Genomic DNA, 17,129 nt, shown 5'->3' with positions numbered 1-17,129 from the left:
AAAGCACCTATTTTAACTGTACAACTTCATGAGTTTTGACAAATGTATGTATCTAGTCAACTATTATAACATCAAGGTATAGAATATTTCCATATTTGATTACTTATTTTATCCTTAGGATAAAACACTACAAGTTAAGAGTGTAGAGTGAAAGGTGTATACATTTTTAAAGCTTTCTATACATATTGCCAAACTGCCTTCCAGAGAGTTGTTACAATTAGCACTGCTCTCAACTGTGTATGAGAATGCTAAATTTAGATAAGAAGTCATTGCCCTATTGGCATTTGTCTTGTCTTTTCCAACAAAAGCTGAATTTTGATAAAAATGAAGGAAAAGAGCTTTCAAAATTATTTCTTTACTTGGACAATTAATATCTGCGAATCATTAGAAAAGTGAGACCCTTAGGAGCAAATTGAAAGCATGTTTGGAATAGAAACTACTCATGTTTTGAAAAAAAAATGGTAATTTAATATAAAAGTTTCAACTTATTCTTTCAAAAATAGAAAAACTATCATTGAGATAGCATTTAGGTATAAGAACCTTTCTCTTACAGCAATGTTATTTAAAAGGCAGTCCGTGAACCAGTCATATCAGCATCACCTGGAAACTTGTGAGAACCGCAAATGCTTGACCCCACTCCTGGCCTCTTCAATCAGAAACATTGGGCTTTGGGCCCCTCAATCTGTATTTTAACAAATGCTCTAGTTGATTCCAATGCAAATTCCAGTTTGAAAAGCACTGTTTTATAGGGTATTTTATATATACAAAAAAAATTAAACTCCTTCCAACACTTAGTAGTAAATCCAGCACTCAACAATCACCAAATAGTTTTTCAGTCTCCTTTAAGCCCTGAGATCTAGGTCTCTTATCTAACGTAGTTGAGATAATCTCTTAAGATTCTTTTTAGATTTAAAAATACATGACTGCTATGCGCAAAATGCTGTATTTGGGGCTATGGTATATATAAGGAAGTAATGTATCATGATACCTGACTTCAAAGAACTTATAATTTGGTTGAGTAGGAATAACCACACAGTCTCAGTTGGTAAGTGTGAAATGGGTGTCGCAGATAACAGGCCATATAGGTACCAGAGAAGAGAGAGATCACTGAGGGTTTTGGAGAACAGGCTGGGCTTCTTTGAAAAGAAGCAACATGAGGTGTGCATCAGAAGTTGCATAGGTTTTAGATAAGCTAAAGCAGGAAGTGACTTCTGGTGAGAAGAGAGTCAAATTGAATGAACTAAGTTTTAGGGAGTGTGTAGCTGTTTAGCCGTGCTAGAAACTGCAAGGAGGTGTATACTTTGAGTGGTAAAAGAAGGCTGAGTCAGAAGGCTATTGGAAAGTCACATCAATTTCCTGGGCATTTGAGAAGTATGCAGTTCTTGAAAGTGGTTCTGAGCTCAGTAGAAAATAAGAACCCTATGGCAGAATGGTTTGGCTACACAAATCAGATCACAAGATCCATATTAAAATGAAACCAAGTCAGTTCAGCAATCTCAATCAAGAAAAGCTAGACATGAACTATAATAATGTTCTTGAAACTCCTAAATTTATTCTCAAAATAACAAAACTTTAAAAATTGCATGTTCGTTACAAAGAAAAGTTGTAGTCAATGCTGTGACATGCTATTTTATAAAAGCTGTGTTATGACCATATTTTGTGCAACTAACACCCAAGTATTTAAAGATAAGGTAGTTTAATAAGACTCAAAAACCCTTTGACTGCTTGTGGGACATTAGGCTAGTTGAATGAAAAAATGAGATTCAATAACCTACACCAACCAAATTTGGTATATTTACTTTATACATTATTAGAATTCTGTTTTGCAAAAACAGAAATTACAATGAAATTAAAACTATATGCAGGAAGATCCAGGGAAGTCTAATAAAATACCTAAGAAGTATGCCTGCTTTACTAGTAAGGGAAGATGACATTTTCATACATAGGAACCTGATAAAGATTTTCAGCATCAAGTCAAATCAATCTCAGTGTTCTATGGTAAGCAGCTGTAACTTCACAGTGTTTGGAAAAAAATAACTTGCTAGATTGGAAAGTGCTGCATTCAGTGCTATCTTCTACAAACTCTTTACCTCTCATGTGTATGATATCTGCATCTAAAGGCAAAGGATAATATAGAGGTGGATATAGCTTAAAATAAGTGTTTTCACATTTAAGTATACTGAGTTTATTAAATTGGTATACAAGATTTATGATGAAGTATAAACAGTGCCAGGAATTGTAAGCATTTATAGTGCACTTCGTAATGACTGTTTGAGGGCTGCTGGTACAATTTAATATTTAGATAGTTCCCTTAAACTAAGGGGCTCAAAACATTTATGTGACTTTAACCTGTAATAGTAATTTCTGGGAGAAAAAAAAGACCTACAACATCATAATCACTACCTTGTAAATTGGGGATTATTTAAAACAAAGCATGTGGCTTTGTCTGTGCAAGGTCCAAGTTTGACCACAAAGTGTTCAAATGCGGGCTTCACAGTCTTGACTGATGCTTTATTGAAGTGGTCACTGTGAAAACACAATGTTGCCTTTAGATGATCATTTGTGGGCCTCCCTCAATCAAAACCACTTTGCTTTTAATAGAGCTTTGAACTAATATAGTTTCTAAAGGTTTCTTTGAAAACCTCCCTATTATTTATCTCTATAAATAATAACAGTATTTATAACAGCTCTCTCTGAGCTATTACCTCATTTTCCTGTCTAATAATGTGACATCTGACATATTAATTTGAAAAGAAAAGTGACCAAGAACTAATCTGTTTTAAACCACCAGCACTTGAACAACTTGGCAAATATGTGGTATTATGTAACAATTTCCCTAATACGTTATCTCCATGTAGTACCTATTTTCAACACAGAGTAAACAAAATTTAGCTCTAAAATATTTGTTATCTTTATTATAACCTCCACTAAAAGCAGTTTCCATTTCACTATTATCTCAGAGTTATACATTAAGACTTCAGTAAAGTAGAAAATATTAGATAAGATTACAGCTTTTACAAATGAAACTTTAAAAATTGGAACTAAGTTACTATATTCAAATATAGAACAACTACAAAAAAATTTATAGCTATTATATACTACAATGTAATTGACACTGCTTGGTCTTTATAAGTCAAGCACATATAATCACATAGTACATAGGACCAAAATATGAAAAACTTCATAAATAACTCCTTCTACAGATATGTGTTTTTCCATTGTGTGACTGTGCAGATTTAAGCTTGACTATATTAATATAACTAAAGTTCCAAATTTCGATTCCTTTTAATCACATCTATTAGTATAAAAGGTTATATTCAAATAGCAGTTCTATTTGCATCTAATAACTTGTGCATATTTATAACCTATTACACATATAATTGCAATGGTGACTTTGCAAGTAGTATTAAAACTTCCATTAGTCACTCACATATGATTTCACCTGTAACCCTAATAAATCTTGAGCCTATGTGGCCCAGTCAATTCATGCAGTCATATTCACCAGACCACAGTAAAACTCCCAAATAGGAATTGAAAGGAAGCTCAAACTTTAATGATTTTTTTCAAATAAGTTTGAAGGAGATCTAAGCCACAATTCATACCCATCAACAGATCTAAAACAAACCCAAAAGCTTACTCTCGCCATTTGCAGATACTTCAGAGGATCTTTCTCCAGCCATATCCTATGCTGCATTTTCTACCATCTTTGGGGCCCCCATTAAATAGATGGATTTAGCCCCTCCCTCTAATTTATTACCCTTTTCCTCAGAGTTCTCCCTATCTGACTCTCTACACACTTTTCTAATTTTGTATAATGCAAGATCTGGGAACTTGGCTAAAACTCTCCTGCAGGGTGTAGATGATTAGATAAAGATGGGGGAACTTTCATATTTTATTTTCCTTTGCTTCCTTTCTTATGTACCCACATTCCTTCCCAGCCTGTGAATATGGCAACAATTAAAAGACACATGGTTAGGGGTAGTATGGTGCACACAGAGGGTATAACATCATTTCACTCTTGATTTTTTACCTATCTTAGCTGTATTTTTACTAATTTAGCTAATCAGGCACATCATTATTTTAAAAACATATAACAAATAAATATTCTCACTAAAATCTTGAAATCATATGATCTTTTAATCTACATTTGCTTCCTTCAATTTTGCCTTTCAAATAAGAAATAATGTTGAATTTCTATAGTCTTAATTTATATAAAAATCTACATGCCAGTTATATAAATTCATACGGCAATTAAAATCATGTGAATTAAAATAATAAATATGTATAAAGGATGAATAAGTACATGAAGAAAAAATATTGCAGTAGCAGTAGAAACTACTTTAAAATCATATTCTAGAGAATATTTTGAGGAAAAAATTAAGTGGATTAAAATTACAGTTGATAGTGAAAATTGATGGCCCTGAAATAGAGGAAATGAATATTTATAAAGTAATTACAAATAATTAATTTTACTTAGAAGACATCATTAGGAAGTTCTTATAACATTATAATAGTCTCCAAAGTATCACAGATAGATGAATGGATTAATACCTCCAAAGTAAACTTTCACTCTGTAACTTGTATTTCTGACATCACAAATTATGAAATACTGTGTCTTCTTTTGAAGACCTAATGGCTTCTATATCTATCCATTTCCTTCCATATTAAATATTCTCAAGGAAAAATAACCAAACATAATCAGGTTTTTTTCAAGAGAAGAGCTAACCACTTCACTAGTTGACCTAATTTCTCATCAAATTTATACTACGGTAGAGAAAAAAAAAATGCTTTTACTTGCTGTGCATCAGACTTTTACTCTAGAATAGTCTTAATATGTAACTTAAAATATTTAAATATGAAGATATAATTTATTAAACTACAGAATCACATGTTAAAGAAAGTCCAAACAGAATCTGTAAATATGTGGATCTATTCAACAGCTCATGATATTTTATACAAACTAGGCTTTCAATACAATTTTGCTAAGTAAGTGAATGAAAAATCAAATACTGAAAAATTCACTTCAAAACAGATATGGTTTAGTTTTTTTATATTCATCATATGTTTTCAAGATTATTATTCATGCTAAATTCCAGTTTTTCAACTACAGATAATTTATTTACTTTAATATTCATTATTTTGACAAATATTGGTGACTTTTATGTCCTATCCCAAGTCCTAATTTTTAAAGAACAAGATGCATAGTATATACCTTGTTTAACAATTTATCTTTCTTTATGTGAAAATAAATAAAAGATGCTCTATCTCCCTCAGAGATTTCTAACTCCATCCTCACTTTAGAGATAATTTTAACTTTCAGATCAATGATCTTCAACCAGTGGCCTGTAACTCTGAGCAGCAAGACATACAAAGTGTACAAGAATGTATATGGAAATAAAGTTACATACCCTGGCTAAAGTTGTATATATAACATGAGCATACACACACACACACACACACACACACACACACACACAAACACACAAATCACTTAAGCTTCTTATGATCAATTATTTAATTAAATGAATTTAGAATACTATCTGGTATATAGAACACCACCTGGCATATAGTAAACATCAAAAAATATTAGCTAATATTATTTTTCATTACTATTTAAAGCATCTTACAAACATTGGAATGGAAATGCTGAATATTGAACATATGGATAATACCTGAACATATGAAGAACTTTTTTGAGAAACTTTCATTTTAAGAACATAAAAATTTAATTTTATCTTACCTATTTATTCATGGTGAAAAACATTTCATGGTAAAAAAAACAAATGTAACCTAAGTCATTTCTGTAAGCCAAGTATCATTATTTTTTTCTGTTCTGTTCATTTCCTACCTGAATCATTGATATTCTACTTGAGAAATTTAGTAAAATGTCTACTTTTTAGTGGATTTTTAATTGAAAAATTACAAAAAACTGACATCTGATAATAATACATTTCCAATATATTGTCCAACTAAGTCGTCTGAAGCCTCAGTAAATAACAAAACAAACAAACAAACAGAAAACAATGCTACAAATTTCTAATCTAAGTAAATCTTATTTGGAAAGAGAAGGATTTTGGAGGAACCATATTGTACCATAAAGCCCAATATCGCCTTCATTTCTAATACCTTCTCTGGAAGAGTTCAATGCATAATTCAGATGTTTTCTGCTGAAGAAAAATGTCCAAGTAAAATTGACATACCTTGAAATAATACTTCAATACATTTTACTATTTGGGCAGATTAAAATGAAGAATACAAAAGAAGTAAAGAATATCCCACTCAAAATAAACAAAGGGTAACTGTAAAAAATTAGATAGGCTCTCTATTTAATTTTTTAAGGAATAATATCTTTCAGATAATGTTGAAGACTCCAGTATTCTTATCCCGAATTCTATTTTTCTTCCTTCCCTTCTAAAATGAACCACTATTAAAAACTTGAACTCTAGCTAGTCCACATTTTAATATTTTGTTTTATATATACCAAAATTATATATAAATTTCCCTTTACCATTTATTGTAAGTTTTTATATACAGACATTTTATCATTCAATTTAAATATATCATTCCCATTGTTATTTTCTTAACCAACGAGCAATTTTTAACAAAATTTAAAAACAGGGGTTTTTATTAGATCTTTTGTTTTGCTGTTGTTGGTGGTTTATTTTGCAATTACATTTCCGTAGAAAAACTTGGCTTACAAGTAATCAATTCCTTGAAATCTACTGAGAATTACTTTTTGACCTAGTAGGTGATCACTGCCTTTTACAAATGTTTTATATAGAGTTCAAAAGAATGTATACTCACTATTTGTTGAGTACAGAATAAATCCAACTTAAGTATCTTTGTGAATTAATTCTAGAAATTTTGTTATACTTCAATATTTATTTTCATAGATACTGGTACCTTTAAATTATTTCATTCATATAGATCATTATTATCAATCATGTCTATATACTTTTTATTCTGTAAGTATCCTGATGTCCCAGTTCTCCTATTTTTGGTGTTCCCCAAATACCTTACATGAAAGTTTTACCTGAAGAAAATATGTCAATATACCATGGCAGATTTTAGCTAACTATACTGTTGAGTGACCTAACCTAAGGTGACTTCCCTAAGGGAGGTGGGCTAGACTTCCATATCCTGCTTATGAATGAGGAGTGCACTGTGTATAGCAAACTCCAGCCAATCCATCTATGTCAGCTGCCACTAATTTCATCAATGAAAGGCCATTTCTGACATCCATAATGCCAATTCGCAAGCCATCACTTTCACCAATGAAAACTCATTTCCAACATTCATTATGATAATTAATACAGCCTCTTGTATTGATAGGAGTCAAAGATAGCTGAAGCAGCTTTAGTAGCCACTTCTGGAATGTGGGCTTTAGATTAAAGGTTCTATAACCACCACTAGGTGGGAATTTCTGATATAACAACTGACTGGAGCCCCTGGGGTATACATCATGATGAACATATCCATTTATATTGAATTGTGCATGGTGAAATAATTTAACAACTGTGATAAATCATAAATATCAAAACATTTTTATAGTTCAAATCACTTATATCCTTTCTTACTTGGGATGTTATTGGTCCATCATTTTAAAAAAAATAGACTTCATTTTTTAGAGAGGTTTTAGGTTCACAGCAACATTGAGCAGAAGGTACAGAGATTTCTTATATGCTCCCTCCTCCCACACATACATGGCCTCCCCATTAGCAACATCTCTGCCAGAGTCGGACATCTGTTACAATCAATGAACCTACAGCACATCATAATCACCCACTGTCCCTATTTTACATGAGAGTTCACTCTTGGTGTTATATATTCTAAGGGTTTGAAAAAATTCATCTATCCTTTCTTGACAGAATATTCAATTTACTAAACTTATGGATTTGTCTAATTCCCCTTGTGATTTTATTAGTATTTGTTTCATATATTTCAAAATTATTTTAATAGCTACTGTATACAGGTGCCTTTTTGTATTATATTGGTGAATTCTTACTTTTACTGATTTGTGAATTTTTTAATATAATTATAGTTCTGCCTTTAAAACTTGTATTATCCAATATTAATTTTGCTACAACAGCATTGTTTAGGCCAGTGTTGCTATCTTTATATTTTTAATCTTTCCTTGCCATTTTCTTTAAGTGGGTTTCTTGTATATGAAAGAAGTACATATTCAATCTTTTTCTCAGTCATTTTAGTGTTTCATGTATTTTGATTAGTGATGTATAAAGGATTATTCCCACTTTGGTTGGTTTTCGTTTATTCTGCTTTTTCTATGCTTCTTCTCTTCTACCTCTTCCCCTTTATTTCATTTTGTGACCGACAATACTTTTCTCATCCTTCTTTTTTTCTCCTGCTAATATGAAAGCTGTAGACTGTATTCCCATTCTTTTAGTGTCTCCTTAAATTTCTAACCATATTCATTGTATATTTTCTCTAACCATTATTGAGTTTGTATAACATTTTAATGCTATTCTCTATACACATCAACCATTTAATATAAATAACAGTTTCTCAACTTCCATCTATTGACATTTCGGACCAGATAATTCTTTGTTGTAAGGGGCTGTTTTGTGCACCATAGATGGTTAGCCGCATACCCAGCCTATGTCTACTACGTGCCACAGCCCCTGTTTGAGTGCGACAAAAGTGTCTGCAGATATTGTCAAATGTCCCCTGGAGGGCAAAATTATCCCCCATTGACTATCACTGATTTAGAGGATAAAGAAGACTTACACAGCTCTTACTTTGCTAATTTTAAATGACAAGAAAAAAAGGTAGAATTTGCAAGCTAATATATACCTAACCATCTTGTATAATCAGCCTCTTAATTAACAGCTAGAGGAATTAAAAACCAACCATATGTCTAAGTCTTTAGAATTACAGTTCTTGCAAAGTTGTTTGATCACCACTTATTTTCATATCTTCATAAAATTTCAGTTAAATAAAGAGCCAAGTAAAAGTGAAATAAGGTTTTTACCTTTAATTCCCTTCCCTAAAAGTATCTGTGTGTCTACAAAGACTAAGACAGCCACTGGGGCCAAGCCAGGATTCCCGTAGTGAAACAATTGACTTGGCATCACATTGACAACATATAAACAACAGTTTGTCAACAGGCTTCACATTAGTGACAGAACATTTTCTGGCAAAACAGAGGCATCCTTCTGGGCACCATGGCAAAAACAGCTACTAGCTTTCATTCAGGACTCCTCTGTATGAAGTACCAAATTAATTAAAAGATTACAATTGTGACACTTGTTTCAAAAAGATTTTTTAAAGGAAAAAATACAGCAGAGCAGAAATTCTGCTGAATAAAAATTTGCCTCTAGCAGTTTATTCATAGTTGTTATAGACCTATAAATTCTGGCTAGCTGTTAAAGGTTTTGTGTTTTGTTTTGTTTTGATCTTTTTTTTTAAAGTTAAAACTAACATTATGGAAGTTATTTGATACCCTAATTTGGGAAACTTCAGTATTCAAGTATTTTCCCCAAATGATGATGGCAGTACTATAACTTATTCTGTTTTCAAAATTAGTTTGTGGAAGATTAAATGAGAAATAAGAAGGCAGCAAAACTGCCTGTTTATGAAAACACAATTTATTTTAAATAAAATGTAAGTAATGCTTGACAGAATTCAAAGAAGAGAGGGAGCTGAGGACCATGAGAACTTAAAAATGCTCAAAACAAAATTCTCCTGAGCTTGAACAAATAATCACTATTTCAGCACTCAGATCATTTAATAAATGTGAAAGTCATTTACCCAGTTAGGAATATAAACCCCTGTGCATATATCTGTGGCTGAAAATTACTTAAGATAGAAAGAGGATGGACTCTGCTCAGCCTCCCTATGCTAAGTTAAGGTATGCAGTGTTTAGACAATTTTGAAAATATTTACCAAAGGCACATCCTTCTATTCCTTTAAACTAAAGGTCAAAAGTTGGAAATTGATAGCGTTACTTAGGAAGACCATAAAAGTAAATGTTATTAAGTTGAAATTGCTAGACGTAAAACTCACTAAAAACTATTCAAAAAGCTATTCTAACATTCATGCTGATATTTACTTGTCATTTGAACATAACAATATTTTTATTTTATTTTGTTTTAATTTTTTTCAAGACAGAGTCTCACTCTGCCACCGAGGTTGGAGTGCAGTGGCACAATCTGTGCTCACTGCAACCTCTGGCTGGCTCCTGGGTTCAAGCGATTCTTGTGCCTCAACCTCCCAAGTAGCTGGGACTACAGGCATGTGCCACCACACCTGGCTAATTTTTGTATTTTTAGTAGAGACGGGGTTTCATTATATTGGTCAGGCTGGTCTTGAACTCCTGGCCTCAAGTGATCCACCCATCTCAGCCTCCCAAAGTGCTGGGACTACAGGTGTGAGTGCCCAGCTTACAATATTCAATTTTTTTAAAACTCTGATTAGTCATTTTCCTGAAGTTTGTAATGTAAATAGCATTTGTGCCCTGTGAACACACATTCTAAGTCACTTAGGGTAATATTCAGTTATCGAATATTTTTTTCAACAGTTCTGTGCCCCGCCTATGCCAACTTTGTGTTAAGTGTAAGATAAAAAGACAAAATGTACTTTCTGCTCTCCAGAAATGTGTGGTCTGTTAGAAAAGATCAGCACATTTACACATTTACCAATAGTTGCATTACAAAAAAAGTCCCTGGAGACGGTTTGACCAACCCACAAAGTTAGTTCTGTGCTTAGTCTGAAGAGTGAGAGGCCATTTGAGGCAAGGTTATTGCATTAGAAAGACCAGAGGTAAAAGCAAGATGTTCTATGCAGGGACTTGCAGAGAGTAGAAGAAGATAAGGATAGAGAGGGAGGCAAGGCCTTATGAATGATGATGGGAAGTTCATACTTTATTCCACAGTCTTTGAGATGCTCTTGAAGGGTTCTGAGAAAAGGAATGACAGGAGTAGTACGGCATGTTAGAAATCTCATGATTACGGCACTATGGATGGGGCTATTTGAAGGGAGGGCATTCTGGGACAGAGACTAGATAGCACACTCTCTCTATAATAGAATGGAAGTAGGTGTAGAAAAAGGCAAAGAACTGAGAAATAATTGGAAGAAAAAATGGACCACACTTTGTGATTCAATTGAAAGTAGAAAGTTCAAGAAAAAACGTTTCTAAGATAAGTGACCTTGTAGAAAATATATAGTAACACAACTAGAGACAGCATACTTAGGGGAAGAAAATAATGAGTTTGTTTTGGATAGTCAACAATTAACAAATATTTGATGGAATGTCTACTATGTCCCAGGCACAGTTAAGAGCTACTGACACCACAGTGAACAAAATAGACAAAGATACCTGCACTCATAGAGCTTAAATTTATTGGGAAATACAAATAAGGTAAATATGTAAAATTTTAATATGTTAAGCAGTGATAAATAATAAGGAGGAAATAAGCAGAGAAAGAGATATGCATTGTGAGGGTTGAAATTTTAGATAATCTGAGCAAGGAAAAGCTCTACTAAAATGACTTTTGATAATGACTTGGGTTGGAGAGAAAAGAAATAGTCATCAATACTTATGAAAAAATGAAAATTACAGGAAATAAATTTTTATTTGCAGTTAAAGATGGTAAGTCAGTAAAAATGATAATTTTTTTGTAAACTGTAATGGATATGAATGAGTAATATTTGTTTTTAAGGTATTTTTCTTATTTTATTTTCATTCACTTTTTCATTTGGCTAAATTGCTTTGAAAGACTACTATGTATACCACATTATAAGCTGTGGGAAGAACATTTTTATATTGTTATTGCTTTTATTTTAAAAATTTTATATAATATAAAATAAATTTAAAATATTTACTAATATAATTTCCATTTTGATGTTCTACATTCCATAATATGAATCCACACTTCCATCGAGTGCCATTTTCCTTCTGCCAGGACTTGCTTTACATTTCTTATAATGAGAATCTGCTCAGGATACATTCTTTCAGCTTTTATATTTTTGTAAAAGTATTCTGCCTTCATTTTGAAGTAGTTTCAGTAGTATACAATTCTAGATTGACAATTTTTTCTCCCAAGTATTTTAGAGATCGCTCGATTGTCTTCTCACTTGCCTTGTTTCCAGCAAAATATTTGCCACCACCCTCATTTTTGTTCTTCCTATGTTGCTTTAAAGGTTTTATCTTTATCACTAGTTTTGAGCAATTTAATGGTGCTGTGCCTTAGTATAATTTTCTTCATATTGGTTAAGCCTGGGTTTCATTGAGTTTATTGGATTTGTGAATTTTTTATCAAATTTGGAAATTTTGTTACCATTATCACATCAAAAAAAATTTGGTGTTCACTTCCTCTCCTTCAGAAAGTATACATATGCTCATTAGACAGCTATATATGTATTACAGAATATTATGTGGGACATGATTTTCTTTTTAAAATTATTTTTAGATAAGTATAAATTCACAGGAATTTGCCAGGCTAGTTCAGAGAGGTCTCATATGTCTTTCATCCAGTTTCTCCTAATGGTTACCATTTAAATAATCACAGCTCAGTATCAAAGCCAGGAAAAACTGACTTGGTACAATGTACATCCATACTTCCATCTCATTTTATCACATGTATATATTTGTGTAATGCCACCACATTGAAGAACTATTCCATTCACACAAAAGTCTCCTTTGTGCTACCTCTTTATACTTGCATCTAACATCTCCATCTAATCACTCATAATCCCTGGTGACCACTATTTTGTTTTTCATCTCTATAGTAGTGTTGTCATTTAGAGTTATATGAATAAAATGATATAGTAAATGACCACTTGAGATTAACTTTTTTCACTGAACATAACAATATTGTGATTCACCCAAGCTGTATATATTTATTGCTAAGTGGTATTTCAGGAAAAGATAAACCACTATCTAAACATTCACTTACTGAGGGACATTCCGGTTATTTACAGTTTCGATATTACAAGTAAATTGCTAGGAACAATCATGTCTAGATTTTGTATGGACATAAATTTTAATTTCTCTACAATAAATGCTCAGAAGTACAATGTTTGAATTGTATGGTAATGGTATGTTTAGTTTTTAAAAGAAACTGCCAAATAATCTTATAGAGTGACTGTACCATTTCACATTCCCACAAAAATGTATAAGACTCATTTCTCCACATCCTAACCAGATTTTGATATTGTCATTTTGAGGTCTTAATTTGCACTTCCCTCAAGGATAGTGATTATCTTTTCATCTTTTGCAGAGCAATAGTTTTTAATTTTGATAAACTATAATTCACCTATTTTTTGTTTTATAGATCATGCTTTTGGTGTCACGTCTAACAACTTCTCATTAAGCCCTAAATCCGAGACTTTTCCCTATGTTTTCTCTAAAAGTTTTATAGCTTTACAACTGCCATTAAATCTAAGGTCTATTTTAGGTTACTTTTGTATAAGGTCTGAGACTTATGTAGGAGTTCATTTTTGCCTATGGATAGCCAATTGCTCCAGCCCCATTTCTAAAAAAGAAAAGAAATCTATCCTTCTTCAGTTGAATTGATTTTATAACTGTCAAAAATGAGTTGGCAATGCTTGTGGAGAAGTATTGTGGGGTCCTCTACTCAGTCTTTATTACTGTAGCTATATAATAAGTTTTAAATCAGGTAGAATGATTTTTCCCACACTATTTTACCTTTTCATAATTTAGGTATTCTAATTTCTAAGCTTTTCCATGTGAAGTTTGGAATACTCTTATCTGTATTTACAAAAATCATGTTTGCATTTTAATGGGAAATGTAGAATCTTTCAATCCACATACAAAGTAAGTCCTTCTATTAATTTTGATCTTTAATTCCTTATCAGTGTTTTACAAGATCTGTATTTATTAGATTTACAATTCAAATTTTCAGGGTTTGTTTTTGACTGCTTGCAAATGGTACTGTATTTTAACTTCAGTGTTCATGTGTTCATTGCTAGCGCATACAATTTATTTTGTATATTTATTTTGTATCCTGCCACTTTGTTAAATAGTTCTAGGAGTTATATATATATTTTTTTTTTTGGTAGATTCTTTGGGATTTTTTAATGTAGAACATCAGATCATCTGCAAAATAGGGACAGTTTTATTTCTTTGTTTCTGTACATATGACAATTTATTTTTCTTGCCTTACTACACTAGCTAAAAGTTAAGTACTGTGGTAAGAGTGGAAAGAGTGATTATCTTTGCCTTGATCCCAATCATAGGAAGAAAGCAGTCAGTCTTTCACCATTCAGTAAAATAGTTTTGTAGATTCTCTTAATTAGTTTTTTTTTTTTTTTGGTAGTTACAGGGTTTTTGTAGATGCTCTTAATAATTAGGTTTAGGGTGTTCTCCTCTATTCCTAGTTTACTTAGTGTTTATTTTGTTTTATCATAAAATGGTAAAAATTTTGTTAAATATTTTTTGCATAAATTGAGAGGATAATTTTTTTTTCCTGAGCCTGTTAATGTGTTAGCTTGCAAATAATTATCAAATTTTAAACCAGTCTTCCATCACTAGAATAAATTCCTAAAATAAATAAATCCACTAGAATAAAATATCTGGGTCATGATATATAAATTGTTTTATGTATTCCTGATTTCTATTTGATAATCCTTTGTTAAACATGTTTTCATCTGTATTTCATGAGGGATGTTGGCCTGTAGCTTTTTTTTTTTTTTTTTTTTTTGGTATTGTCTTTATCTTGTTATACTAGTCAGATAGTAATCACTTTTTGGAAGGAGTCATAATGCTTTCCTTTCTCTTCTATATTCTGTAAGAGATAGTGTAAAATGAGTGTTAATTCTTCTTTAAGGAATTTGGTAGAATTTTACAATGAAACCATCTGGAGATTTATACTGAGGGAAGTATTTAATTGAAAATTTAATATTATTATTAGTTATAAAACTATTCAAATTTTGTACTTCATATTGGGTAAGTTATGGTAGATTTTTTTTAAAAAATTGGTCCATTCCAAGTTGCCAAATTTATTTGTGTAAAGTTATTTTTATTATTCCCTTATTAGCCTTATGATGTGTGAAGGTCTGTAGTTATATCTCATGTTTCATTTCTGACAGTAATAATTTATGTCCTCCTTTTTTATCATTATATATCAGTCTTGCTATGTTAATTTTATTGATCCTTTCAAAGAAAAAACATTTTGTGTCACTGTTTTTCTGTTTTCAAATTCATTGATTTCTGCCTTATACATGTGATTTCCTTCCTTTGCTTGCTTTGGGCTTATTTTGTTTTTATTTTTAGGTTCTTGAGATAGGAACTCCAATTATTGATTTGAGGCCTTTCCTCTTTTTGAATGTATGTGTTTAGTGCTATAAATTTCCCTCTCCACAGTGTTTTAGCTGTGTCCTACCATTTTTGATATGCTATACTTTCATTTTCTTTAGTTTCCTGCTCTGGCTGATTTTCTGCATGCCTATGCCATTGAAAACCCAGAAATAAATTCCTGCATTTATGGTCAATTGATTTTTGATAAAAGTGCCAAAAACACATAATGGGAGTAAGGGCAATGTCTTCAATAAATGGTGTTGAAACTAATGAATATCCACAATCAGAATAATGAAATTAGACTCTTTATACAAAACCAGCTCAGAATGAATTAAAGACTTAAACATAAGACCTGAAGCTGAAAAACTATTTAAAAACATAAGAGAAAAAAATCTCAATGGCATTGTTCTAGGTAACAATTTTTTCGGATATGTGAACCTGAAAGCACAGCAACAATAGTAAAAATTGATAAATGGGATTGCAACAAACTAAAAAGTCCCTGTTCAGCCAAGGAAACAGGAGTGAAGAGACAACTTATGGAATGGGGTAAAATATTTGCAAACTATACATTTGATAAGTTGTTGCTATCCAAAATATACAAAAAAACTTAACTCACTAGCAAGAAAACAAATAACACAATTTTAAAAATGGCAAAGGATCTGAATATACATTTCTCAAAAGAAGACATACAAATGGGCAAGTATATGGGAAAAAATGCTCAATATCAATAGTCATCCAACAGATGCAAGTTAGAATGGCTGTTGTCAGAAAGACAAAAGGTAAGTGTTGGTGAGGATATGGAGAAAAGGGAACCCTTACACAGTTGTGGTGGAAATTTAAATTAGTATAGTCATTATGGAAAACTGTGTGGAGGTTCCTCAAAAAATGAAAAGTAGAACTGACATACGATCCAGCAACCCCAGTGCTTGGTATATATCCAAAGGAAATGAGCTCAGCATGTTGAAGAGGTATCTGCACTCCTTTGTTTATTGCAGCATTATTCACAATAGCCAAGATATGAAATCAACCTAAGTGTCCAGCAATGGATGAACAGATAACGTGATATTTATACACAGATAGATAGATAGATAAAGATGTGATGTATCTTTTCACATCTATCAAACAGATAAAGATGTGATATATATATCACATTGTATTATATATATATATCACATTGTATTATACACACACACACACACACACACAATGGAATACTATTCAATCTTATAAAAAAGAAAATCCTGTCATTTGAAACAACATGGGTAAGCCTGGAGGACATTATATTAAGTGAAATAAGCCAGGCATAGAAGGACAAATACTGTATGATTTCACTGATATGTTGAATCTAAAACAGTCAGACACATAGAAGCAGAGGGCAGAATAGTGGTTACAGGGGGCCAGGGGGAGGGAGGAAGGGTGGGCTAGGGAGATGATGGTCAAAGGATACCATCCATCCAAATTTCAAGTAGATCGGAGGAGTAAGTTCAAGAAATCTATTGTGCAACATGGTTAATAACAGTGTATTGCATTCTTACAAATTGCTAACAGAGTCGATTTTAAATACTTATTACCAAAAAATGATAAACCTGTGAGGTAATGCATATGTTAATTAGCTCAATTTAGCAATTCCACAAATATATATATTTCAAAATATGTTGTACATAATAAATATATACAATGTTTGTCAATTGAAATAAAGTAAAAACATTGGAGAATTACCAGAGATTATTAATAAAATGAATTTTGAATTATGACTCTAATTTAGCCAGATGTACTTAGGGAAAATACTTACAGGTAAAGGGAAAATGTAGAAAGATACAGTGGTGTGAAGAACACCAGCAGTGTGATGGAG

The 17,129-nt window shown here is 31.9% G+C and overlaps 1 long non-coding RNA gene across 21 annotated transcripts in view; it reads right to left on the bottom strand.

The window, feature by feature from the left end:
- LOC129060000 (uncharacterized) overlaps positions 1-17,129 on the bottom strand; it is a 1,058,541-nt gene that overhangs the window by 308,945 nt on the left and 732,467 nt on the right. The gene's annotated exons all lie outside the window — the stretch shown is intronic.

This window comes from Pongo abelii, chromosome 5 (assembly GCF_028885655.2).
Source record: "Pongo abelii isolate AG06213 chromosome 5, NHGRI_mPonAbe1-v2.0_pri, whole genome shotgun sequence".
Lineage (NCBI taxonomy): Eukaryota > Metazoa > Chordata > Mammalia > Primates > Hominidae > Pongo > Pongo abelii.
Note: the sequence above shows the minus strand (reverse complement) of the source record. Positions and strands in the feature narration are given on the sequence as shown.